This window comes from Bubalus kerabau, chromosome 9 (genome assembly GCF_029407905.1).
Source record: "Bubalus kerabau isolate K-KA32 ecotype Philippines breed swamp buffalo chromosome 9, PCC_UOA_SB_1v2, whole genome shotgun sequence".
NCBI classification, from domain to species: Eukaryota; Metazoa; Chordata; class Mammalia; order Artiodactyla; family Bovidae; genus Bubalus; species Bubalus kerabau.
In genome coordinates, this window is record NC_073632.1 from 67,771,051 (window position 1) to 67,796,277 (window position 25,227).

The 25,227-nt window shown below is 43.2% G+C and overlaps 1 long non-coding RNA gene across 1 annotated transcript in view; it reads right to left on the reverse strand.

The window, feature by feature from the left end:
• Window positions 1-6,623: 6,623 nt before the first annotated feature.
• Window positions 6,624-25,227, reverse strand: part of LOC129619952 (uncharacterized) — a 48,916-nt gene continuing 30,312 nt past the window's right edge. The window contains exon 3 of the long non-coding RNA XR_008698316.1: window positions 6,624-6,735. This is a non-coding gene — a long non-coding RNA (uncharacterized LOC129619952). The remainder of the gene's footprint in view (window positions 6,736-25,227) is intronic.

Sequence of the window (25,227 nt, forward strand, 5' to 3'; positions counted from 1 at the left end):
TCTTCTATTGAAGAAAGAACTTCAATCCTAAGAGGACAGATTTAAAAAAACTTTTTAAATCACAAACCTTTTTATTAAACATGGAGGGAAATAAGTTGCGTTAAGTTAACCCTAGAGTTTTCAAAATGCAATTATTTCATATACAGCTCAGTCACAAAGTTCAATGAACTTTTCCCCCCAATCAGTTTTACTGAGGTGTGAGTGAGAGTGTGCAGCTTGATGAGTTTTGACAAACATGCCTCCACTACCATGAAGATATAGAATATACATCTTGTCCCCCAAAGTGCCTTCATTCTCCTTGTGATCAATGCCCACCAACCCTGACAACCACAGCTCTGCTCTATGTCACTAAGGTTTTGCATTTTCTAGTTGTTTATATAAGTGGAATCACACAGTAGTTAGTCTTTTTTGTCCAGCGTCTTCCACTTAGCCTGTTGCTTTCGAGATTCATCCTCTGTTGTTGCGTCTTTCAGCAGTTAACTCCTTTTTATTGCTAAGCACTATTCCATTGTGTGGATATATCATAATTGGTTTATCCATCCAGCAGCTGACGGACATTTGGGTTGTTCCTAGTTTAGGCCTATTGTGGACAAAACTTCTATGAACATCCAGGTACAGGTCTTGGTGCTGGACATAGCTTTCCTTTCTCCTGGGTAAATACCTCTAGGTCAGAGTGGTGAATATGAAAAGGGAAAGCATTAGTTGCTCAGTCGTGTCTGACTCTTTGTGACCCCATAGACTGTAGCCTACCATGCTCCTCTGTCCATGGGATTCTTCAGGCAGAAAACTAAAGTAGGTTGCCATTACCTTCTCCAGGGGGTCTTCCCGATCCAGGGATTGGAGCCAGGTCTCCTGCATTTCAAGCAGATTCAGAGCTACCAGGGAGAAGGCAATGGCACCCCACTCCACTACTCTTGCCTGCAAAATCCCATGGACAGAGGAGCCTGGTAGGCTGCAGTCCATGGGGTCACTAACAGTCTGAAACGACTGAGTGACTTCACTTTCATTTTCCACTTTCATGCATTGGAGAAGGAAACGGCAACCCACTCCAGTGTTCTTGCCTGGAGAATCCCAGAGACAGGGACAGGAGAATCCCAGAGAATCCCTGCCATCTATGGGATCAAACAGAGTCGGACATGACTGAAGTGATTTAGCAGCAGCAGCAGCAGCAGAGCCACCAGGAAAGCCAGGACTTGCATGGTGAATATATCAGTTCAGTTCAGTTACTCAGTCATGTCCAACTCTTTGTAACCCCATGGACTGCAGCACTCCAGGCTTCCCTGTCCATCACCAACTCCCGGAGCCTACTCAAACTCATGTCCATCACATTAGTGATGCCATCCAACCATCTCATCCAATGTCGTCCCCTTCTCTTATGCATTCAATCTTTCCCAGCATCGTGGTCTTTTCCAATGAGTTAGTTCTTCACATCAGGTGGCCAAAGTATTGGAGTTTCAGCTTCAGCATCAGTCCTTCCAATGAATATTTAGGACTGATTTCTTTTAGGATGGATTGGTTTGATCTCCAAGGGACTCTCAAGAGTCTTCTCCAACACCACCATTCAAAAGCATCAATTCTTTGGTGCTCAGCTTTCTTTATAGTCCAACTCTCACATCCATACATGACAACTGGAAAAACCACAGGTTTGACTAGACAGACCTTTGTTGGTAATGTCTCTGCTTTTTAATATGCTGTCTAGGTTGGTCATAACTTTCTTTCTAAGGAGTAAGCGTCTTTTAATTTCATGGCTGAAGTCACCATCTTCAGTAATTTTGGAGCCCAAGAAAATAAACTCTGTTACTGTTTCCATTGTTTCCCCATATATTTGCCATGAAGTGCTGGGACTGGAAGCCATGATCTTATTTTTCTGAATGTTGAGTTTTAAGCCAACTTTTTTACTCTCCTCTTTCACTTTCATCAAGAGGCTCTTTAGTTCTTCTTAGCTTTCTGCCGTGAGGGTGGTGTCATCTGCATATCTGAGATTATTGATATTTCTCCTGGCAATCTTGATTCCAGCTTGTGCTTCATCCAGCCCAGCATTTTGCATGATGCACTCTGCATATAAGTAAAATAAGCAGGATGACAATATACAGCCTTGACATACTCCTTTCCCATTTGGAGCCAGTCTGTTGTTCTATGTCCATAATAAGTGTATATTTAACTTTATAAGAAACCATCAGACAGTTTCTCTGAAAGTGTCTATGTCATTTTGCATTTCCACCAGTAGATTACGAAAGTTCTAGTTGCTTCATAGTTTCACCAAAACTTGATACTGTTAGTTCTTCTCATGTTCGCCACTCCCCTGTGGGTGTAGCAGTATCTTGCTACTTTAATTTGCATACGTAACCGTGAACTTCCAGATGTTCAAGCTGGTTTTAGAAAAGGCAGAGGAAGCAGAGATCAAATTGCTAACATCCGCTGGATCATCAAAAAAGCAAGAGAGTTCCAGAAAAACATCTATTTCTGCTTTATTGACTATGCCAAAGCCTTTGACTGTGTGGATTACAATAAACTGGAAAATTCTGAAAGAGATGGGAATACCAGACCACCTAACCTGCCTCTCGAGAAACCTATATGCAGGTCAGGAAGCAACAGTTAGAACTGGATACGGAACAACAGACTGGTTCCAAATAGGAAAAGGAGTACGTCAAGGCTGTATATTGTCACCCTGCTTATTTAACTTGTATGTAGAGTACATCATGAGAAACGCTGGGCTGGAAGAACCACAAGCTGGAATCAAGATTGCCGGGAGAAATATCAATAACCTCAGATATGCAGATGACACCACCCTTATGGCAGAAACTGAAGAGGAACTAAAAAGCCCCTTGATGAAAGTGAAAAAGGAGAGTGAAAAAGTTGGCATAAAGCTCAACATTCAGAAAACTAAGATCATGGCATCTGGTCCCATCACTTCATGGGAAACAGATAGGGAAACAGTGGAAACAGTGTCAGACTTTATTTTTCTGGGCTCCAAATCACTACAGATGGTGACTGCAGCCATGAAATTAAAAGACGCTTACTCCTTGGAAGGAAAGTTATGACCAACCTAGATAGCATATTCAAAAGCAGAGACATTCCTTTGCCAACAAAGGTCCGTCTAGTCAAGGCTATGGTTTTTCCAGTGGTCATGTATGGATGTGAGAGTTGGACTGTGAAGAAAGCTGGGCACTGAAGAACTGATGCTTTTGAATGTGGTGTTGGAGAAGACTCGTGAGAGTCCTTTGGACTGCAAGGAGATCCAACCAGTCCATTCTGAAAGAGATCAGCCCTGGGATTTCTTTGGAAGGAATGATGCTAAAGCTGAAACTCCAGTACTTTGGCCACCTCATGCGAAGAGTTGACTCATTGGAAAAGACTCTGATGCTGGGAGGGATTGGGGGCAGGAGGAGAAGGGGACGACAGAGGATGAGATGGCTGGATGGCATCACTGACTCGATGGACGTGAGTCTCCGTGAACTCCGGGAGTTGATGATGGACAGGGAGGCCTGGCATGCTGCAATTCATGGGGTCGCAAAGAGTCGGACACGACTGAGCAACTGAACTGAACTGACTGAATGTCTAATGATTCAAACATCTTTATTTTCCGATTGGTCATTCATGTATCTCCTTTAATTAGCAACTCTTTACAATGGTTTTACAATAAAACCTCACTTTAAACATCAGTGAACTCAGGTCAAGAAAAGAAAATACATGCACTCACATTTATGCCACAGAGCTCCTGAGACAATGTCCTCAAGAAAGAAATGAGAGGTTTTATTAAACAGTTAAGAAAACTGGTATGTGTGAATTTCCACAAATACATTTGCTAGTCTACTTAATAGAGAGATAGAGATTTGGCAGCTTCCCTGGTGGCTCAGTGCTAAAGAATCCGCCTGCCGATACAGGTTTGATCCCTGGTCCTGGAGGATCCCACATGCCATGGAGCAACTAAAACTCTGCACTGCAACCACTGACCCCACCCCCGCTCTAGAGCCCAGGAACCACAACAATGGAGCCCTCATGCCTTACAGCCCGTGCTCAGCAACCAGAGAAGCCACTGCAATGAGAAGCCTGAGCAACACAACTATGGAGTAGCCCCCGCTCATCACACCTAGAAAAAAGCACGCACAACAACTAAGACCCAGCCCAGACAAAAAAGTTAAAAAGAGATTTTTTTTTAAACACAATAGTGTAATTTTCAAATGAGAAAAAAAATCAAAACCTAAATTAAAGAAGGGAAAGAAAATACTTTAGAATGTTGACTGACAGTTTTAAACAATATCAGCTTTGGGTCAGATTGTGATATAAAGAGAATATAGTATGGTGGGTTACAGCGCTGGTGATAAAGCCAGCCTGGATTCAGTCCTGGCTCTGGCACACGTGTGCTGATAAGCCAGGTCGCTGAGCTCTCGAGTCCAATGTCTTTAGGTATAAAATGAAAATGATAATAACTACTGCAAAGGTTTGTTGAAATAACACATGTAAAGTGTTTAGAATGGTATCTGGCATGTATTAAGTGTAATGTAATAAATATTAGACATTGTTACTCTGTTGATGATATTATTATATACACTCTTGAAAGCATGAGATTGAAATGTGTAGCCACCAAGCTAAACAAACAAACACGAGATTTGCTCTATAAATAGACCCTTTACAAGATTGACACTTGAGATCAATCCAGGTCACCACTGCTGGAGTGAGGTCTATTTTCCACCTCAGAGCAAGTTTAAGGAGGACTCATTTCTGCAAAATCATCTCCTGTAATCTGCTAGATGAACTGTCCTCCTTTCTGAGAGGAAGACGTCACCTCTTCCAGTACTAAGAAAGAAGACTATGGTTTCCTGAAAACAAAACCATAATTTGATCTTCTTCAACCCCAGTAATTAGCTAGTGGCTCAAAAGGAGTTTCTTTGTAAGACATTCTGTATATGAGGCCAATCACTTGCTAGAACAGCAGCTTCTAACCATAGGTAAAAATAAAAAATTATTATAAGTTATTATGAATAAATCATAATTAATTATGCTTTTACTTTCAATTTTTATTGAAATATAGAAGATTTACAATGTGTTAATTTCAGATGTATAGCAATGTGATTTAGTTATACATATATGTGTAAATGTATATATTCTTTTTTTACATTCTCTTCCATTATTACTAGATATTGAGTACAGTTCCCTGTGCTATACAGTAGGTCCTTCTTAATTATCTATTTTATGTATAGTAATATGTATACTTTAATCCCAGGCTCCTAGTTTATCCCACCCCCTCTTTCCCTTTTGGTAACCATAAGTTTGTTTCATATGTCTCTGTGAATCTATTTCTATTCTGTAAATAAGTTAATTTGTATCCTTTCTTTTAAGTTACCACATATAAGCAATATCATATGACATTTATCTTTCTCTGTCTGACTTACTTCACTTAGTATGATAATCTCTAGGTCCATCCATGTTACTGCAAATTGCATTATTACATTCTTTTGTATGACTAATAGTCCATTGCATATATGTACCACATCTTCTTTGTCCATTCATCTGTTGATGGACACTTGGCACCAATAATTTGATATTGTATTTAAATTAATATTTCAGTAATAATTTCATTTTCTACCTACTTGTGGAAAATAGTACATAGCCATGAAATTAAAAGACACTTACTCCTTGGAAGGAAAGTTATGACCAACCTAGATAGCATATTCAAAAGCAGAGACATTACTTTGCCAACATAAGTTCGTCTAGTCAAGGCTATGGTTTTTCCTGTGGTCATGTATGGATGTGAGAGTTGGACTGTGAAGAAGGCTGAGCGCCGAAGAATTGATGCTTTTGAATCAATTGTGGTGTTGGAGAAGACTGTTGAGAGTCCCTTGGACTGCAAGGAGATCCAACCAGTCCATTCTGAAAGAGATCAGCCCTGGGATTTCTTTGGAAGGAATGATGCTAAAGCTGAAACTCCAGTACTTTGGCCACCTCATGCGAAGAGTTGACTCATTGGAAAAGACTCTGATGCTGGGAGGGATTGGGGGCAGGAGGAGAAGGGGACGACAGAGGATGAGATGGCTGGATGGCATCACTGACTCAATGGATGTGAGTCTGAGTAAACTCCGGGAGTTGATGATGGACAGGGAGGCCTGGCATGCTGCGATTCATGGGGTTGCAAAGAGTCGGACACGACTGAGCGACTGATCTGATCTGATGTAGGACATTAAATCAAATAAAAATGTTTGCTGAGGACACTTGCAATCACTCCAAGTGCCCCTCAAGGTCTGAGGCTCCCAGATGGGGGGACCTCTATAACAGAACATACATGCAGATTTTCTCAACCTTGCCTCCCCCCATCTTGTGTCCAGAGACATCTTCCTGCCCTAAGATTATAACAATTTCCCCAAATGTTTTGTGTTTATCATGCAGAATGTATGTATAGCACATAAACAATTTTAAAGACCTCCAAGCCCAGGAGAGACCATCCAATTTCTTCAAATACTGAACTGTTCTCTTGACTGTGTTTTCTAGTATCTTCCTTCTGATTCTAGCAGGATCCTTTCTGTAACTGGTCTTTACTGCATTCTGTGGGGATGCAGAATGGAGAGACAGTTTCAACTTACTCAGCAAAAGTCCTCCAAGTCCTGAACTCTTTTCTTCTGCATGACCAAGATGAGACTTCTTTTCTGTAGAGATAACAGGTGCATCTGTACAGGTGTGAGTCCCTTGCAGGCCCCTAGGAGAAGCTCTGTGTTGTGGGTTCAGGTGTCATCCATTCACCTACTCTTCACACAATGGTAGAAAACCAACATCATTAACACAGGCAGGGAGGTGAGTCTGCAACAAACTGTTCTTAAGCATCAAAGACCAACTGATCGTTTGCCTTTTTAGTGAATTCCAAAAATCTGGAGTCATTTGAGTCCAAAGGGGGAGCTTATGAGAGTAGCGGTGGGGCAGGGGGAGCAAGGGAAAAATAGAATCAACTAAAAATATGCCTTCAGTGCTTGTGCTGCTCATTAGACCAGCACTGAAGCAGTACTGGTATGGACTGAATAACTGAGACTTTTTATAAGTAACTGAAGAGCTATAAAAAGCGTAGCATTTAAGAAAACAACAAACAGCTGTGTCGAATGAGCAAGAAAACTCTAAAGAAAGAGCCTGTCTGGGTGGCAAGAGGTCACACTGCTTCATGAGGAAGTACTAAAACATCATCAACATTTGCTACCTCAGTGTGTTTTCCTGGCTGGTCATACTACTCTTCCTTCCTCAGCCCCACTTCCCTATTGAAATAGAAAAACAAATGCATGTCACCAGAATGCTCAGCAATATTTCCTGGAAACAGCATTTCTCTTCTGTGCATCTAACCGTGGGTTAGGCAGTGGTACCCATGAGGGGTTCCAGATCAGCAGGGTGAATGAACACCTTGTGCATTCAGGCTGAGCCTCACTGCCCTGGGACCCTGGGGCTTAGCTCACATGTGTCTGAGGTCCTGCACACAGCTGCCCTTTACTTTAACGGAAAATGCCATCTGCAGGTACCACAGCTAGCAAAAGGCAGCCCTAACCCTCCCTGCTTCCTCTGGTAATTAGCCACAAACTCAATAATGAGGCAATTACCAGTGGGCGGCAGCATGGTAAGGTGATCAAATACATGGGCTTGGGGCTCTGATTTCCAAGTCCAGCACTTACCCCTGGGTTGCCTTGAGAAGTTAGCTAACCTCACTGCACTCTGCTTGCCTTTACAGTAATTAGTAAGTCAAGCAAAGTTCTCTTCCCATGTCCTTCAGCTGAGCCTCAGGTGGACTTTTTAGACAATGGTCTACGATGACTCTAAGAGGGCAGACTGACTTCTTCCCTAATTTCCAAGTTTTAGACACTTTTTCTTAATGGTACATAGTAAGTGTTGCTGCTACTGCTAAGTCACATCAGTCATGTCTGACTCTGTGCGACCCCATAGATGGCAGCCCACCAGGCTCCCCCGTCCCTGGGATTCTCCAGGCAAGAACACTGGAGTGGGTTGCCATTTCCTTCTCCAGTGCAGGAAAGTGAAAAGTGAAAGTGAAGTCGCTCAGTCGTGTCTGACTCTTAGCGACCCCATGGACTGCAGCCTACCAGGCTCCTCCATCCATGGGATTTTCCAGGCAAGCGTACTGGAGTGGGGTGCCGTTGCCTTCTCTGATAGTAAGTGTTAGTTGGGACAAATAGAAACTGAATAGTGGGTACAGATGGACCTATTTCCAGGGCAGGAATAGAGATGCAGATGTAGAGAATGGACATGCGGGCACGAGGGTAGGGGGCAGTGGGGGGAAGGGTAGAACAAACTGCTAGAGTATACTGACATATACACACTAGATGGTGGGAAGCTGCTGGGCTTCCCACAGGGAGCTCAGCTTGGTGCTCCATGATGACCTAGATGGGTGGGATGGGAGGTCCAAGAAAGTGAGAATATATGTATACATACAGCTGATTCACTTCACTGTAAGCAAAAAACTAACACAACGTTGAAGAATTATATTCCAATTAAAAATAAATAAAATGCATTACATTTTGTAATTTCTAAAGAAAGTGAATAGGAAAATGATAGACCTAGATCCAATCATATCAATAATTACATTCAATTTTAAGTGGACTTTATTTAGAAAACAGGTGGTCAGAGCACAGAAAAAGTAAAACCCAACTAGGTATTGCCTATATAAGATATACCTTAATCATAAAGGATTCGGATCAGTTGAAAGGAATTGGATGGAAAAAGTATGCCAACAGTAAGCAAAAGAAGACTAGAGCAGCTATAATGATATTAGATAAAGTAGACTTCATTACAAATAACTGGTCATAGGAAAAGAAGAACTCATAATTCAATGGAAAGATATAATAATTATAAATACCTATGTACCCAATAACAGAGCTTAAAATCAGTTCAGTTCAGTTCAGTCGAGAGCTTAAAATACATGAAATAAAATAGGCAATTAAAGGGAGAAATAGAAAATTCTACAATCATAGCTGGAGGTTTTAACACACACATCCACAGCCATTGGTAGAATAGCTACACCAAAAAAAAAAAAAAAAAAAAATCCATAAAAATGTAGAGGATCTGACCTAACTATTAACAAATATCAGTTATAGTTTTCTCTTCCTTCCATTCACATTTTCAGTCCGTTGCAAAGCTGCCAGTTCTGGCTCCCCGCCCCCTAGCAAGCAAGCCACTCAGGCCTTTGTCCCTTCAGAAGGCAGAGAAATGTGGATGGCATTATGCTTGGAGAAGCTTTTCAAAACTTAGTCTGCAGAGAACCTTCTGAATGCTGTAAGGTGGCTACATTTTTTTTTTTCCCCTCCTCAGACTGTTTTATATGAACCAAGTCTAGAATCACCAGTCTGTTCCCACAGCCATCCTGCCATCTGCTAAGCTTGACAGCCATTGCTGGAGCTCTCAGAATCCTTCCCTAAGATATCTGCAGTGTAGCCACAACAGATGTTTAACCATCACATTCCATACATGCTGCCTAGGGCAGGACCTCCCTCCATATGAGGACAGTGCTGGAGGTCATGTGGAACATTAAAATCTTTTGAAAGTGTCCACAGCAAAAGAATTTACACTTTGGCTCTGCCCCTTAGGTGAACTCTAAACAAATACAGCCCTCATTTATCTTTATATCTATTAGCAATTACTCAGATAAAATTGAAGATTGTATTTGAAAGAAAAAAAAAAATAAATGACAAAAACATTGTCCTTTCGAAAACTGTGAAAGATAAGGTTGCACCTTAGAAATATTTGCTCCGGTTTCTTTTCTGCCCAAGGCTGCTGTTACCTGGCAGCATTCCATTCCATGGAGTGTCTCCAGAGTAAGATATGTGTAATCCAAGGGCCTTATTATTCCAGCTGAACTGAGCAAAAACTTCCCCAAATAAGCAACTGATTTTTTATTCACCTGAGGACACGGACCTCAGGTAGACCAAGTTTCAGTTAAAAAGTCTGCATGCAGAGAATAAGGCATTTCCAAAGTTTGTGGATTTCACATGTGTTGGCATCTCTAACCACCATAAATCTATCCAGCATTCCATTCATCCCAACAGCCCTTGCTATGCCAAGGCCACGATTAAGGGTAGACAAAGTCTAGGGAATATGGATGTGAAACAAGAAGGGAACTTTGCAAAGGTTTTCTTGAAGACCATAATTTAAATAGCCCATTCAGTCATAGATAATGGCATTAATGGAGGTGGAGAAACCATTTCTGAATAATAAAGTCTTCTCTTTTCAGGATGTGCTTCCAACACAGCATAGCTCCCTGAGAGAAGAGTCTACTACTTTTCAAGCCCTTTTACCTCCAATCCCATTGGCAACTTTGGTGCAAGCATGCTAAGTCATTTAAGTTGTGTCCAACTCTTTATGACCCTGTGGACTGTAGCCCACCAGGCTCCTCTGTCATGCAATTCTCCAGGCAAGAATACTGGAGTGGGTTACCATGCCCTCCTCCAGAGTATCTTCCCAACCTAATGATTGAACCCACGTCTCTTAGGAACAGCCTGATTGGCAGGTGGGTTCTTTACCACCAGCACCACTGGGAAGCCCAGTAACTTCCATGTTCTCTCCTTAAAGAACACTCCTAGCACTTCAAATGGCAGCACCAAAACTCAGCTGCAGAAGTCTTGGCCACTTGATCACAAGATCTTTTCCCCCTTTAGGATCCTGTTCACCTGGACTCTTCCTCATGATAAAGCCTGTTAAAAAGGGACAAAATTATAAGAGTATCCCCTTCTTCAACAGAGTAGTCTTTGCTAACCAAACAGAGAGTCTGGTTCATTCCATGATTAATCTTTTCAATGCTCTGCAAGGACAAATAGGTAACAAGCACGAGGGTAAAGCATTTCCACAAACACATTTTTTACTGGAACTTGTCCTTTTGCAAAGCTCTTCTGCCAGATTCCATTAGGAAATTGCAAGCAGATTCATACATCCAAGTGCTTCTCTCTCTTTCCTTCTCATAAATATATAGACATCACGTGTCAGGGAGGGGGAGGACACTGAGTCTCTTGCATGGCATACCCTGCACAGCAGACGTGCAGGCAAATGCGAATACTCAACACGGCGGTGCGTGCATATATGCATATGAATATATATCATGTTATTACTCCTTGGCAATGAGATTCCAAGTAGCTACAGAAAGGGGAGGGAAAAGTTATAATCAATACAGCTGCACTTCAGAATGTCAACTGAAAGCAGACAATGATAAGAAGATGGGCAGCCTGTCCCTAGCAACATGAAAATAAGAGCCAGGACCACCTAAGGATTGATTAGGGACTGGGCCAAATTCCAGCCCTAAACTCATCACAAATTATGCTAAGAGCTCCCCAGGGAAGGCTCCAATTGGTATTTTTGAGCTACACATCCCATTCTTTTGATATAGACATCAGGACTGCCTGGGAGACTATCAGAGAATGAAAAGGCAAAGCAAAAAAAAAAAAAAATTGGGGAAGAGTTGTGCTCCCATCCAAATGCTTTCAAGCTTCCAGAGAAATCCTTCAGCTTCTTTCAGGCAAGCTGAAATTATTATTCCACTTTGTCATTCAGGTCCCTAATGAAGGGCACAGCCACCCCATAGAAAGGTAAAGAGAACTGTACATGAACATGTCAGTGGGCAAGTAGGAAGGGTGCAGCCTGGCAGAGGCTTCTAGCTGAAATGGGAGAAGTCCCTCCAAATCTATTTTTCAGGCAGTGTACTTTAAGATTTTTTTTTTTCCTTCTTCTTCCAGGAACACTTAGGTCCTGTCTTTTTGTAGACAGAGACATACACTTAATCGTAAGCATATTGTATGAAAGAAAAATGTATAGACCTTCTAGACCCCCAAATATATAGCAACGGTTCCAATTTTCATTACCAGAAATAACCAGAGGAAATGAGAAGCAGGTGTGGGAAGGCTTTTCTGAGTGATGCCAGGGCTTCATTTTAATTCAGTCCTGTATGGTCTGCCGCTGCCTCCCTGCCCTGATGCTCACATGCTCAGAGGTCAGGCTATTTAAATCAGCCCAATACACTCAAACGTGTTTCTTTCAGATCCCAGCTCTATATGGTTTACCAACAGAATACTGCACCAACTTCTGGCAGAAGCATCACTGTACCTCTTAGGAAATAGAGGCTCTTCTTAGGTGACATGAAATCTTTGGGGGCATAGCTTTGAGGAGCTCAGAACTTATCCAAGGAGAAGCGCTCATACATAAAGCATGGAACTACTTTTGGGTGGGTGGTAGAAATATAAAACAAGTTCCATAGTTCTTCTATTGGTAAACTAAATTTTAATGGAGTATGGAATATGGGGCTTGTTGTTATTGGGAACTGTTCAGATCACATCAATTTCTGATAATGAACTTGTTTGAGGGCAACCACCTGGAAAAGAGGAAAGTTGACGTAGATCTGAGGGTCTATTTTTTTTTTTCCTTTTCATAAATAACCCACATTTGCTTCTTTTATGTCCTTTAGGCAGCCCTTTTAATTCTTTGAAAATTTAGCATTGCCCACAAATTAAAAAGACATTAGCATCTGCTTTGAATGTATCTATCAGAAACCAAGGCCCACAGAGAAAGAATAACAGCTCATTTACTGGACAGGATTCCCCTGCAAGTGCCTGTTGTAGGACAACTCTATGTTAGTTTACAGCCCAGCTCTGAGATGACCACATGTGGCAATTTCAGAAAAGAAAGGGAGGGTCAGGAATAGGCTCAAGCCCTGATTCTGCCACTTCCTGGTGGCTGACCTTTGATGAGTGACTTAACCTCTATAGAACTTAATTTCCTAATCTATAAAATGAGGGGTTGAAATAGAAGATTTCCAAGGTCACTTTCTGTTATAAAATTTTATGCTTCTAAGTATCCAGCCCTCTTGAAAAAAAGCATATCTGGCTGTGCTTGTATGAATTCACTACACTTCTCACTCTAATGAGCTAAGAAAGATCTTAAAGTGACAAACTATTATATCTGATGGTAAATGTGTAGCCATGACCTTAATGAATGAATTTGCTCATAATTCAGCTCCATGGACGGGTCAGAGGCACAACAGTGGTCGTCAGCTATGGTAGACTGTTTGGGGGCCAAGCCTCAGCACAAGACAGTGCCACAGAGAAGTCAGAGCCTCCACTTTAGTGCTTGAACTCACCTCCCCTGAAATTTCACCCACTGGATGTCCCAAGAATGCCCACGCTCCCTTCCTAAGCCTTGAATCCAACCAGGAGATAGGCTGTGACTTCACATGTGGATGTGCAGAGCTCCTGGATAGATAGAAATAAGCCCTTGATGAAAGGATAGGTAATTATATTGGCTGGCCAATGTACTTTCAAACCAAAATGCTCATGTTTAGTGTTAGTTTTAGTGGATAGAGGGCCTCACTCCTTCTAAGATCTAAACTCACCCAGAACTGCATATATTCTTAGATCCATATTTCTGCTCATTTTCCCCTTTCACTATGGTAATCCCAGTGTTTCTCTCCCTTGACTACACACATTCACCCTGATTTACATGATGGACTTCTAAGTGTTGGAAACAGCCCTGACACAAATATGCGCCCTGCACTCACAGAGGGTAGGTGTACATGGATGCACTCACACACATGTGCACTTTCTTTTCAAAGATTATCATCAAAAAAAAAATAAATAAGCTCCTTGAACAACCTCAAAATCGTAAAGTTTTGAAGTGTGGCATCTGCATTGATAAATACCCGTGTTTTTACAGGGTACTGTACCCTGGTGTTTCAAAAAAACTGTTTAGTCGGATCATTCTTTTTCAGATTAGAGAGTCTCCCTCAATTAAACATGTGTGCCCAGTCATTTCAGTCGTGTCCAACTCTGCAACCCCATGGACTGTAGCCCCCCAGGCTCCTCTGTCCATGGAATTCTCCAGGCAAGAATACTGGAGTGGGTTGCCATGCCCTCCTTCAGGGGATCTTCCCAACCCAGGGATAGAACCTGAGTCTCCTGTGTCTTCTGCATTGCAGGCAGATTCTTTACCACTGAGCCACCAGGGAAGTCCCATTTAAAATAATTAATCTTCATATATGAAAAACATATTCAAACTTTTTAGAACTCTGAACTTTTCTTCTGAACTTAATAAAGACAATAACATTGACAACAGTGGAATTTTATATGAACCTACTGGGTATGCATGTGTGCTAAGTCACTTGAGTCATGTCCAACTCTGTGTCACCCTATGGACTGTAGCCCACCAGGCTTCTCTGTCCATGGGATTCTCCAGGCAAGAATACTGGAATGGGATGCTAAGCCCTCCTCCAGGAGATCTTCCCGATCCAGGGATGGAACCGGGCCTCCTGCATTGCAGGCAGATTCTTGACTGTTGAGGCTCCAGCGAAGCCCCCATGAACCTACTACTTTTGGAATAAATTATCCCTGGCTGATAGATAAGCAACCGTTATGGGTTGAATTTTGTACTCCTCCCCCAAATACACATGCTAAAGTTCCAAGCTCCAGCCCCTGGGAATGTGATCTTATTTGGAGATAGGGTCACTGCAGATGTAATTAGTTGAAATGAGGTCATAGTGGAGCCCGGTGGGCCCCAATCCAATATGACTGATGTCCTTATCGAAGGGGAAACTTGGAGACAGACACATACAGGGAGAACACCATGTGAAAATGAAGGCAGAGATCCTGGTGTTGCTTCTTCAAGTCAGGGAACAGCACCATTTGCCAGCAAAACACCAGAAGCTAGAAGAGAAGCATAAGCCAGATTTTCCCTCACAGCTCTCGGAAGGAACCAACCCTGCTGACACCTCGATCTTGGACTTCTAGCCTCGAGGACTGTGAGTCAATAAAGTGCCTGCTGTTTAAGCCTCCGTGTACAGCACTTCATTATGTCAGCCACAGGAAACTGAAACAATAACCAAATTTGGGGATTTTCTCCTCTAGGCTTATTTCTAAATTATCAAGTCCAAATGACTCAAACAATTTGTATAAGGCTGCTTTGTTCATTCTACTAACTGCACACACACAGTCACGTCCATACACGGAGAAGAGGGACTGGACCTGGCCCTATCGAGAGCCGTCGCTGGGAATGCCCCACAGACCGTGCCGTAGCTGTAGACGTCAACAGGGGTGGTGTTTTCTTACTCTCAGTCTTGAATCAGTAAAAGAAGAAGAAGAAAAAAAAAAAAAGCACACTTGCGTATTCACTGGTTTGGGCCCAGTCATGATTCCTTTAAAGACGCTGCCAATAGATTTTAGTCATTCTCTGGCAAAGGTTTCTCTTCAACCGCAAACACTGCATAGTTGCGGAATGACTCACCACTTTGAGTAATCTAATTCCTTGACCAGTACATGCCTGCTGCTCTCAGCACACACTGTCTTTAGTGGTGTGTTTTGTTTTGCTCTTTTCTCCCAGAGCTTCTTTCATACTTTCGTAAGGACACGGTAAGGGATTTACTCTGAGTCCTCAGAGAGGATAAATCTTGCTTCCTCAGCAGCCTGTGACCTGGCTACTCATCAAGAACCAAAATGTGAAGTCTTATTAAGCTTTCTCATACCGTGAGCTAAGCTAGAGGTGGCGTGATTACTGCAAAAAAGCAGTAAGTGTGGGCTGAAAAAAAATTTTTTCCCCAAACTGGAAGCCGTTTGCTAAAGAATCCAGGGGAAAAACAAAAAGGAAGATGCTGAATGGTGTTCCAGGAAAGATGGTGGAGTGAAGTTCACCCCACGTCACCACCAGGGTCCCACAGAGACTCACAAAATAACACCAAATAACACCCAGAAGCTATTTCTATCAATAAAGTTTAAAGAAATACCTCTGAGCTTATTTTCATATGATTTTTTTTAATGTGTGTTACAGGTATTTTCCCATCCAATATATTATAAGCACAAGCTATTTTGTTCTTTAACCAAGAAGTAATTTTTTCTCTAAGGCTGATAGATTGAAACATTTTGAATATTTGTAACATTTTCTATCAAGAAGAATTTGTATGAGTTTCTGGCCAGCACTTTTTTGAGTTGTTTTTTTTTTCTCTTTCTTCTTCCATGAGTGGGTTCCAAAATTGTGGAGATAGAAATTGGAGAAATGAAACCATCTACAAAATGAAAAGGCAACCTACTGAATGGGAGAAAAATATATGCAAATTGTATATCTGATAAGGGATTAATATTCAAAATAAAGAATTCATACAACTCAAGAGCAAAAACCCAAATAATCCAATTTAAGAATGGACACTCAGTCAGTTCAGTTGTTCAGTCATGTCTGACTCTTTGCGACCCCATGAATCACAGCACGCCAGGCCTCCCTGTCCATCACCAACTCCCGGAGTTCACCCAAACTTGTGTGCATCAAGTCAGTGATGCCATCCAGCCATCTCATCCTCTGTTGTCCCCTTCTCCTCCTGCCCCCAATCCCTCCCAGCATCAGGGTCTTTTCCAATGAGTCAGCTCTTCGAATGAGGTGGCCAAAATATTGGAGTTTCGGCCTCAGCATCTGTCCTTCCAATGAACACCCAGGACTGATCTCCTTTAGGATGGACTGGTTGGATCTCCTTGCAGTCCAAGGGACTTTCAAGAGTCTTCTCCAACACCACAGTTCAAAAGCATCAATTCTTCGGTGCTCAGCTTTCTTCAACAATGGACAGAGCAACTTAATAAACATTTTTTTTTCCCCAAAGAAGATATACAGATGGCCAATAAGCACACAAAATGAAGTTCAATATCACTAAGCACCAGGGAAATCCAAATCAAAACCAAAATGAGATACCAATGTATATCTGCCAGTATGACTAAAAGGACAATAAATAACAAGTGTTTGCAAGGATATGGAGAAAAAGGAACCCTGATGCATGGTTGGTGGGAATGCAAACTGGTGCAACCATGATGGAAAACAGTAAGAGGTACCCAAAAAATTAAAGCTAGAACTACCATATGATTCAGCAATTCCACTCTTGGGTATTTACCTGAAGAAAATGAAAACACTAACTTGAAAAGCTATCTGCACGTCCATGGTCACTGCAGCATTATTTACAATGGCCATGACATGGAAACAACTATGTCCATTGATGGATTAATGGATAAAGACGATGGAATACACACACACACACACACACGTACACACACTGGAATATTATTCAGCCATAAAAAATAAAATTGTGTAAAAAAATAGGTAAAACCTTGTCATGCAGTAGCATGAATGGACCTTAAAGGCACTGTGCTAAGTGAAATAAGTTGGAGAAAGACAAATACTCCATGATCTGATTTAACTGTGGAATCTAAACAAACAAAACCAAGCTCATAGGTACAGAGAACAGACTAACGGTTGCCAGAGGTGGGAGGTCAGCAAAAACAGGTGAAGGTGGTCAAAGAGATACGAACTTCTAGTCACAAAATAAAAAATTCATAGGGGTGTAATGTACAGCATGGCAACTCTAGTTAATAATACTGTATTGCATATTTGCAAGTTGCTAAGAGGGTAGATCTTAATTCTCATCACAAGGAAAAGAAGTTTATAAGTATGTATAGGGACAGAAGTTAACTAGATTCATTGTGGTGATTATTTCACAATATATACAAATATCAAATCACTATGTTGCACACCTGAAACAGATATGTATGTCAACTATACCTTAAGTTTTTTAAAAAAAGAAATTGCAGAAATGAAAGAAAAGTTCTTTAAATTCATTTATGCTATGCTGCTTTGTTCCACAGGCAAATATAGGAGAGAGAAAGACAGATCTTAAGTTTATGTTGCAAATGGAGATGCTTTCAGAACAAGCTGAAGAGTGGCTGTTTAATAGTATTATTTATAACTTATATTGGCATGTTAACACACAACTCTCACAAAACCCACTTCACCCTCAACACAGCCCTGAGAACTAGATATATAACCACTGAGGAAATAGAAGTTCCCAAGTTCTTTTTTTTTTTTTTTTTTTGTAAATTAATTTATTTATTTTAATTGAAGGCTAATTACTTTACAAAATTGTAGCAGTTTTTGCCATACATTCACATGAATCAGCCATGGGTGTACATGTGTCCCCCATCCTGAACCCCCCTCCCACTTCCCTCCCCATCCAAGTTCTATGGAAGGTGTTGGAGCTAGGACTGTCAGCTTAGTGCTCTTCATCCAGCATCCTCTAGGACAACTCACCCTAGACAGGAAGCATAGCTATTTGCCCCAGAGAATTCTCTAGTTAACATAGGATCAGACTCCTTTCCACCTAAGGATGGCAAAGTGAGCCACAAAACTTCTTTAAACTTCTGTTTTCTCATCTGCAAAATAAGGACAATGCCACCAATCCCCATAGGATAAGATGAGAGTAAAATCCAGTGGTACCAGTGAAAGAAGGTTAATAAACCATAAAGCATTAGGCACGTGTTATACAAATCGCTTTTCCCAGAGCTGTATCACGGTGAGTAAGGACACTTATTTGAACGTTTGACCTTAGGCAAGTTTCTTAATATGTCCAAGGCTCATCCTTATTGGTAAAACAAGAACACAATTAGGAACTTGCCAGTAAGATGATGGTTGAAACACAGAGGAACTGATCCATGCCAAGTACCCAGCTCTGGTCACTGCACGGACCCAGCAAGTTCTCAATAAATGCTAACGTTCATTGTAAAGCTGTTTGTATTTGATCCCAGCCCTTTACCAGTTGAAGGATAAGCAAACAGCCCAAGTTGTGTCTATCCAGACTCTTCACTCTGATGGCTGTTTCAACCCTATCTTCTCAAAAGACCTATTTGGATGAGTTCCACTTACCTTTTGTTTTGCAAAATTAATATCTCTGGTCCGTGGCAAACTTTCAGCCACTGAGCATGGTTTGCTCTCCTTTTATTCCTCCATGGCACAGGATCTGGTTGGATAATATTTACCCCTATCCTGATAGCCAGGGAGCAGAACCAACCCACTCCTCAGCTCGGGGTTCCTCCCCAAAGAAGGGCAGCATGACAATATTACTTCAAAAGTTAGCTGGCAGTTACAGAGCCAAGTTTTTGAACACACAGGAGAATATATCATTTTATGTACTAACTAGGAAAAGTCAACTGTAGCTGTCAGTGAGGAAAGGAATGTAAAAAAGCAGCAAGGCGCCTGACATAATTGGCACTTAAGACAAGCTGGGCTAGAAGAGAAAAAGCAACAAATTGTCTTCCGGATTGGATTGGTGTCTGATCATACCTTTAAAGAATGTTTTCACAGGAAAAGAAGAATAAACACCAAGCACAAACTAATCTTAAAATCTCATTCGTCTCTGGCTATGAACACTATTTCTTAATCAGGTAACTGCATTTTTCTGGAAACTAGATCATCCAAATGTATGTATAGGTGTATATATCTTAATGTATTTCCTGAGGGTCATGTAGATTACACACATCAACACTCACATGAATGGAAGCTGTTTACCTGTGTTCCAGTACGTTGGCGGTGCATGGGCTGGTTCCTCAGACTTGCTTTCAGGGAATAATGAAACTCTGAAATGGCCTAGTGATTTTCAGAGGAGAGAAAGTGAAACTTGGAAACTAGATGCAGATGGAAGCGTCCTGAAATCCTTGCCATTGCCTTGTTCCTGAGCGTTTCAGAAGTCAGTGTGTTCATCCTCAAACATTTCAGGGTTCTCCTAATTCCTCCCTCTGGGAGGTCTGTGTTTCAGATCTTAGACTTCCTACCCTATCCATTTTGTTTTTTCCAGAACTTCAGCGTTTGAACTTGTGACTTGCTATCACTGTATGGCTCTTGATTCAGTCAGTGATGTTTATGAAGTGCCTGCTACCTATCAATAAAAGGCATTGTACACACAGGGCACTTTGTGTACATTACAGAATACGTGATTGATACTGTAACCCCCCAGGTGTCTCCAAACAATGTTGAGAGCCAGCCATGAAGCAAGCCCTGAAGATACAAATTTGAATAAAGCCCAGAACCTTGCAGTCTAATATATAGACAAGTGAGGGATGCAGGCAGATAAATAATTACAACACAACATGAAAAGTACAAAACAACCAGCCAGGCTGTGGGTTTGCCCCATTTGCTGACTTTCTGGCTGAAATTCATGAATGGACTTGGTGGTGACGTCTAAGGACCTCCTGGAGAAGTGGGACACTGAGCTCCAGCCGCAGAGTAGAACCTGTTCCTGGCAGTGGATGGAAACCTAACCCGGTCGTCTGCCCACATTCCCACAGAGCATATTTCTCTTCTTTCTCATAAGAGCCATAGCATTTCCCTTTGGATCTGGAGAAAGCCTTTCACTGGGGCCTCTCACCTGTCCCATAATTCCCTCTCTAGTCTCATTTTTTCTCCCCCCATCCCCCATGTCTGTCTCTTGGTGTCTGTGACTTCCTTCCTGTTCCATTATTCCAATGCTGTCACCCCCTCATCACACTGGGCCTCCCCTAAATGATATCTTGTAAACAGCTGTCTCTCTGGAATATGGGGAGGTACGTCTTTTGCACTATGGGTAGTTAGAATACGTAGCACTGAAAATGTCTGCTGCTGCTGCTACTAAGTCGCTTCAGTCGTGTCTGACTCTCTGCGACCCCATAGACGGCAGCCCACCAGGCTCCTCTGTCCCTGGGATTCACCAGGCAAGAATACTGGAGTGGGTTGCCGTTTCCTTCTCCGAAAATGTCTGACACTATCCTATTTAGATTTTGTATTTTTATTTTTTAAATTATTATTATTTTTTTTTAAGGTTTCTCATTTGTTACCTAGTTTATACATAATAGTGTATGTATGTTGATCCCAATCTCTCACTTTATCCCACCCCCCCACCCACGCTTTTCCTCCTTGGTGTCCATATGTTTGTTCTCTACGTCTGTGTCTCTATTTCTGTTTTGCAAGTAAGATCGTCTATACCATTTTTCTAGATTTCACATACATGCGTTAATATACAATATTTGTATTTTTAAACTGAAAGCAAACATCTATAGATGAAATATTTCTCTTTCTAAGACAAAGAGTAAGTCAAGGACAACCCCAAAAAGAGCCTTCACGTGATGCTGACCCAAATGAAAGCAGGACGAAAAGAGAATTACATAACTCTGAGCACTTCCACTCTGTTTCAAGAGGGATACATTCTGGCGGGGAGGGGGCAGGAGGAAATCAAGAAACAGACATGCAAGAGACAGGCTGAGCCAGGGGTGTGAGTGTCTCTATACAGTGGACGCCTCAGGGGCTGCGGCCGGGGGTGTGAGTGTCTCTCTATGGTGGACGCCTCAGAGGCTGCAGCCAGGGGTGTGAGTGTCTCTCTTTGGTGGACGCCTCAGGGGCTGCGGCCGGGGGTGTGAGTGTCTCTCTATGGTGGACGCCTCAGGGGCTGCGGCCGGGGGTGTGAGTGTCTCTATGGTGGACGCCTCAGGGGCTGAGCCAGGGGTGTGAGTGTCTCTATGGTGGACGCCTCAGGGGCTGAGCCAGGGGTGTGAGTGTCTCTCTATGGTGGACGGCTCAGAGGCTGAGCCAGGGGTGTGAGTGTCTCTATATGGTGGACGCCTCAGGGGCTGAGCCAGGGGTGTGAGTGTCTCTATATGGTGGACGCCTCAGGGGCTGCGGCCGGGGGTGTGAGTGTCTCTCTTTGGTGGACGCCTCAGGGGCTGCGGCCAGGGGTGTGAGTGTCTCTCTTTGGTGGACGCCTCAGGGGCTGCAGCCGGGAGTGTGAGTGTCTCTCTATGGTGGACGCCTCAGGGGCTGAGCCAGGGGTGTGAGTGTCTCTATGGTGGACGCCTCAGGGGCTGAGCCAGGGGTGTGAGTGTCTCTATGGTGGACGCCTCAGGGGCTGCGGCCAGAGGTGTGAGTGTCTCTCTATGGTGGACGCCTCAGGGGCTGAGCCAGGGGTGTGAGTGTCTCTATGGTGGACGCCTCAGGGGCTGTGGCCAGGAGTGTGAGTGTCTCTATGGTGGACGCCTCAGGGGCTGAGCCAGGGGTGTGTCTCTCTATGGTGGACGCCTCAGGGGCTGTGGCCAGGGGTGTGAGTGTCTCTCTATGGTGGACGCCTCAGGGGCTGTGGCCAGGGGTGTGAGTGTCTCTCTATGGTGGACGCCTCAGGGGCTGCGGCCAGGGGTGTGAGTGTCTCTCTATGGTGGACGATTTAGGGGCTGCAGCTTTTGATGGTCGTCTCTGAGTGAGACAAGAATGCCATTGTTGCTGCTCTCACCACAGTTCTGGGAATGAAGAATAGCAACTCCTTTATTTTTATATCCCAGTATAATCTCTTTATTTAAGGCCTACATTTCAGAAGGTCTCAATCTGAAATGTGGATCTTGGAAAACCCTGCCCAGTAATCAGGAAGGCAGCCAGGGGAGCCTTGGAGATTGAGCTGCACTCCCAGCTGTGTGGATGTTCAGGCCTGTGACCTGAGGCCAGGTGGTCCTGGTCCCCCTCTGCTCTAGTCCGGCTAGGAGGTACTGCTGTACTTCTGGGGTGCTGGGGCTGCGCCCAGACTCTAGAACCTGATAGACAGTAGGCAAACCTCAGCTCCATCACTTACAATGTGACTTTGGGTCAGTTACGAAACTTCTCTGTGCTTCAGCTTCGTCCCTGTGAAATGGAGAAAACAACAGAACCTTATGGCGTCCTCATAGGGGTAAAGTGAGTTAGCATTTATGGGGCTCCCAGAGCTGTGTTGGACATGTTTACTATTACAATGCTCATGAATCCAAGAGAAATCTAGTTAAGGGCAAAATGGTGTCCTTTATTTGGACATAAACTATGAAATACCAGCATTTAATAAATTTAAATCTCAAGTCACAGAATGACAGATCCTAAAGACAGGTTTCAGAGAAGGCAATGGCACCCCACTCCAGTACGCTTGCCTGGAAAATCCCATGGACAGAGGAGTCTGGTAGGCTGTAGTCCATGGGGTCGCTGAGGGTCGGACACGACTGAGCAACTTCCCTTTCATTTTTCACTTTCATGCACTGGAGAAGGAAATGGCAACCCACTCCAGTGCTCTTGCCTGGAGAATCCCAGGGACAGGGGAGCCTGGTGGGCTTCTGTCTATGGGGTCACACAGAGTTGGACACGACTGAAGCGACTTAGCAGCAGCAAAGACAGGTTTTTAAAAAGGCATAATTCCTGGTGATACTGTAACCAACAAATAAAATAAAGGTGCTGCTCTGTGCTTAGTCATTCAATCATATCCAACTCTTTGCAACCCCATGGACTGTAGCCCACCAGGATCCTCTGTCCCTGGGGATTCTCCAGGCAAGAATGCTAGAGTGGATTGCCATGCTCTCTTCCAGGGGATCTTCTCAACCCAGGAACCGAACCCAGGTCTGCAGCACTGCAGGTGGATTCTTTACCATCTGAGCCACCAGGGAAGGGCTTCTCAGGTGGCGCTAGTGGTAAAGAACCCACCTGCCAATGCAGGAGCTGCAAGAGACACTGGTTCCATTTCCAGCTCAGGAAGATCCCCTGGAGAAGGGAATGGCAACCCACTCCAGTATTCTTGCCTGGAGAATCTCATGGAAAGAGGAACCTGGTGGGCTACAGTCCATAGAGTCACAAAGAGTCAGACACAACTGAAGCGACTGGGCATGTACACACACACAGCAACACAATATACAGGATTCTGCTGAGCCATTTCAAGGCAAAAGAGGCATCAACACAACAAGAATAGGTTTGTGTCCTTGCCTTTGGGTGTACATGCCTTTCAGGACTCAGGTGTGTATGTGGCTCCAAAAAAATGGCCCTATTGAGATGGACAGACTTTCTCCCTAGACTCCTGGGTTCAGAGAAACTCACAGTTCACCAAGGCAGTTTGCTCAACTCTAATTAGGAATCTGATTGCTGGTTGGCCTTGCACAAAGGACTTTTAATTAGGGCTGAGAACGCTTAGAAAAATCCACTTGGCAAGTCAACTCCCTCCCTCTATCTCTTTTTTAACATCTTGCCAAGATCATAAGGAAAGGGAGAGCTTAATTACAGTTGGTGTATATATCTTTAAGAAAAAAATACATTAAGTGCTTTAAAATAGGCTCTCTTGGCTCTGTGATCACAAGGATTTTACTCACTTCTTATCCCTGATTGGTCTCATTCTCAGTTACAGATGAATCAGACACATTTTGAGCAGCTTTAAGATTTGCTTTTCATCCAAAGCCAAGTAGGCAAATGGCAGTGAATTCACAAGCTTTTCCAAATGATCTCATAGGTTCCTCCGGCTCCATGGTGGGGGCCGTTTGCACTCTGCAATGCTGTTATCTTAAACACCCCCAGCCTGCTTGTGTCTAAGGGGAGGCTGCCTTGTAGGGCTGGGTGATGCGCTCCACTTTCTAGAAGGTGAGTTTGAGTACCTTCATAGGTGCGTGTGGTAGCAGTGACCTGAGAAAGGAAATAAGCACAGGGAAGACCCTCAGCCAGGAATTAGGGCCTGGAGGAGCTGGGGTGGACACGGAGCCTTGGAGATGGACGCTGTCCGGAAATCAGCATCTCTTCACGCATCAGGAGAATCATCCTCTCCTTAAGTCTCCCAGCCTGAAAACAGGTGACCCACACTTACCCTTCAGTCCACTGGAACTGGGCCCCGGCAGCCAGTGACTTCCTCATTATTTATGTGAAATAGCTGACAGCACATGGAGTGGCTGAACCTGTGCAATACATGCACAGGGCGACCCTGGGAAGTTCAAATCAGCCCCTCAGAAGCATGAGAGATTTTCCGACTGAAGTTTGTGTTTTATCATTCCTTTAGTCTCTGCCTTTTCTTTTTCTTTTTTTTAAACAAGTCTTTGTGCCTTGGTGCTAAGGATCCCTTTCATCTAATCTCAGACACCTGAAGCTCTGCTATTGAATTACATCTCTTCACTTACTATTTATGTTTGATGCAAAAATAAGAAAGCGAGTGGGAGCAGAAGACACTGTCACTTGCGTCTGAAAGGGATCTGTCCATCATCCCTGAGCTCCATCCAGCTCTTTCACACTTTTTCAACATGATGCTTCTGTGCAGACTCTTGACTTTGGCTCCGTAGAATGATCTTAACATTTAGGCACAGCCTTCTCTGTTGAGCTGATACTGATCATGGTCAATAGGAATTTTTAAACCTTCTGCCTTTTGACATAGACAACTGGTGAGGGAGGGAGGGGCCAAGTTGCTCTGAAATCGTTTCCAAGCCCTGGGAATATGTGCCGGCTACCCGAGTGCCTTTCAACACAAATATCTTTCTACGGTCTCGCTGGTTCTGTAGTGGCAGCTGTGACAAATATATTTCATGATTTTATGATGAAATGTCACTGGACTAAGAACTCCTTAATATCAAAGAAAATATTGGAGGGAGAACAGCTTTCTAATTCAAGCCAGGTGAGTTTCCAAGATATGGGGCTGAT